Source organism: Oryx dammah, unplaced genomic scaffold (assembly GCF_014754425.2).
Source record: "Oryx dammah isolate SB20612 unplaced genomic scaffold, SCBI_Odam_1.1 HiC_scaffold_29, whole genome shotgun sequence".
Lineage (NCBI taxonomy): Eukaryota > Metazoa > Chordata > Mammalia > Artiodactyla > Bovidae > Oryx > Oryx dammah.
The window spans coordinates 108,129,517-108,133,030 of NW_024070213.1; positions in this window are offsets into that span (position 1 = coordinate 108,129,517).

A 3,514-nucleotide genomic window follows, 5' to 3' on the forward strand; every position below is an offset into this window, starting at 1 on the left:
GCCACATCATGTCAAAGTGAAAATCAGCAGGTTTCCAAAACCAAGAACACAGCTTGACTAGTTTTGACAGTCTGTTTATTAATTGCTGCCAAACTGTAATTGTTATTGCATTAACGTTGCCTATCTGCAGAAGAGCAGTGCCAGCTAAGCATCTGCCTCTGAAGTTTGAATATAAATTTATTTCTTTAGGTTTCATCACTGATCTTTAATGTTCTTAATATTTTCAGGCAATTTCATCTACAGTGTCAAATAAATTGTGGAAACTGGAACTAATTGTTTCTCCTAATTGATTAACTCTCTTACCTCCTGTTGTGTGTACAATGCATGTCATCCCGGCCGCACGCAGCAACAGGAGGGAAACTATTAATCAATCATTGAACAATTAGTTCTGATGGGAAGATTTCTCCCCTCTGTTGAAAGGGAAAATAACCTCCTCAAAGGTTAAAGGGACACACTTCTTTTCTGTATTTGCTGCTAAAGGAGAAAATATATAGATTAGGCTGATTGTTTTTCCACACAAAACTTTAATTCTCAGTTAGGGTTCCTTACGCTTGGCAGGAGCACCCAGGCATTATGGTTAGGACCCAAATCCCTTAATATGCTGCATCATAGGTCCTGAACGTCTGTTTCTACAGCCAGCACATGTTATTGCTGTGAGTTATTTCTTGGTGTGCTTTCATTGCCAGGTTGAACAAGGGATGTGTGTTCACCACTGTATTTCCTTCACGAGTCACGTAGAATTTGCTTAATGAATATGTGTTAAGTAAATGTATAGCTCAGTTGGTAAAGAATCTGCCTGTAATGCAAGAGACCTCGGTTCAATTCCAGCATGGGGAAGATCCGCTGAAAAAGGAATCGGCTACCCACTCCAGCATTCTTGGGCTGCTGTTGTGGCTCAGCTGGTAAAGAATCTGCCTGTAACATGGGAATCTGCCCGCAACTCGGTCCCTGGGTTGGGAAGATCCCTTGGAGAAGGGACAAGCTACCCACTCCAGTATTCCGGCCTCAAGAATTCCATGGACCGTATAGTCCATGGGGTCGCAAAGAGTCAGACTTTCAAATGTATAAGTAGAATTTATTGTCTTCAAAAATAAACGCTGCAGGCAATGTTAGATTATTCATGCCACAGAAGGCAGTTCTCTACAAGAAATCCATAGACAGGACAATTCAAGTGAGATACGTTTGAACTCTTTTTCTTTTATTGGAGTATTATTGCTTAACAATGTGTTAGTTTCGATTGTACAGTGAAGTGAATCGGCTATATGTATACATATGTCCCCTCTCTCTTGAACCTCCCTCCTAACTTTCACCCCATCACATCCCTCTAGGTCATCACGGAGGACTCAGCTGAGCTTCCTGTGTTTTATAGCAGGTTCCCCCTGGCTATTTATTTTACACATGATAGTGTATATATGTCTGTCCTAATCTCCCAATTCATTCCCCGTCCCGCACGAGATCCATATGTTTATCCTCTACATCTGTGTCTCTATTTCTGCTTTGTGAATAAGATCGTCTATAACTGAACTGAACTGATACCATTTTTCTAGATTCCACATACATATGTTAATACATGATATTTATTTTTCTCTTTCTGACTTAGTATACTCTGAATGGCAGACTCTAGGTTCATCCACATCTCTACAGACGACGCAGTTTTGTTCCTTTTTATGGCTGAGTAATATTCCATTCTATACATGTACAATATCTTTATCCATTCATCTGTCGTGGGACATAACTTTACATGAACTTATAAAAGGGAAAAAGTAAGTGATTTTTTATATTTAAAATTATATATTTATATATATATTTTTACCTTAGTTCTTCTGAAGTTAGACTACAAAACAAGGTAGGTCATGTATGAAACTGAATTTGTCACATTTTAATCTGTTATACCTGAATCTTTCCTCTATGTAAAGATGCCTTATCCTACTTAAGACATCCTTCCCTTTCCCTTTAATCAGCCCCAAAGCCTGATGATGACAATGTGCTACTCTTTTTAGTTGTCAAACAGCCCCCATGCTTCCAAGCTTCTGAATTCTCATGTTCCCCAGTTCCAGTTTATCTGCATTGTATTCTCTTATTTCAGGATTATCTCTTTTTCTTAGGTATATGATTGTGCAAAGGATAATTTTGAATCAAGTTGGAAGACCAAATATACTACTTAACCCAACAAAATACAGCACTCATTTTTAAAATAATGAAATAAATATGATCATTTTGGTGGAGTGAAAAAGCAAGTTAAAAATTTTGGACTCTGAAAACATTATAGACAGGTATAGGAAAATATGAGAAAGCTAAGAGAGGAATGAAACGGTGACAGCAAACACTTTTTCAAATGTTTTCATAGTTTCTACAAATGTAGATAAGCTACTAGTAAAGTCACATCAGGTAACCACATCTAATGTAACAAGGAGAAAAGAGAAAATAAAGACCTAGCACGTAGAGAACAGGTTTCATTACAGTCTGACATGCCCTTACAAATTAAAAGGGGTAGCCATAAATATGCAAAATGGGCTTAGTTAACAATAGGGATTTTTGCAGTAACTTGTGTTTGAATCAGGGCTTCAGGGTTAACAGAATTTGTGTTATTAAAGTTGAGCAAAGTAGCTTATTGAAATGCCACTTTTCTATCTATCTTCCTGACATTAAATTCACCCAGGCAGGATTCTATTGACAATTTGACCTCAGCATTTAAGGCATTCCCAGCAGATGAGAATTGGTTTTGCCAGCTCTGTGCATCAAAACAGCTCTACAGAGCAGAAGTGGTTATATTCACCACTGAACAAAAAAGGAAGGATCAATAGATGAAAGAATGTAGTTGGCTGAATGATGCACACATATGGGCATTTTTTTTAAGGAATGGAAAAGAGTTTTACTTGAGTCAAACTAAGGATTGTAGCCTCAGAGACACAGATTCGAGAAGTACTTGAATTGTGTTTTGTTGGATTACACAATGGGGGAGGCTTATATAGTCAAAACCCCAAATTGCATAAATTGTTGAGAATTAGGATTGGACCTGACAAGAAGTAAGGGTGCTTGTTAAGCAAGGATTGACTGGGGTCCAAAATGATTGCATAGCTACATGGGGGAGACCTTGAGACTATAAGGTTGTAGCTGGTAGCTGCTACCAGATACACTTTTGAAAACGACGGCACACATGGGAATCTTTAAAACACACACACTCTCTCTCTCTCTCTCTCTCTCTCTCTCTGAACCAGCAGTATCAGCCTTATTGGTAATTTGTTGAAAATGTGAATTTGGAAGCCTTACTCCAGACCTACTGAGGGTAGAATTCTGCTGCTAGTTCAACAGATGACTCTCTAAGGCATTTTGAAGCATGGTATATCTGCATGAGAACCACTGCAGTAGTGTTCTAATTAAACAGAGGCAACATCAACCACACTCACTCAGAAAAAAAAAAAAGCAACAATTAAAGTTTTTCATACAATATGCCTGCTAGCTTGTGTGATTATTTCAATTCAGTCTCTTGCTGAGAACAGTGATCTCTTTCAAT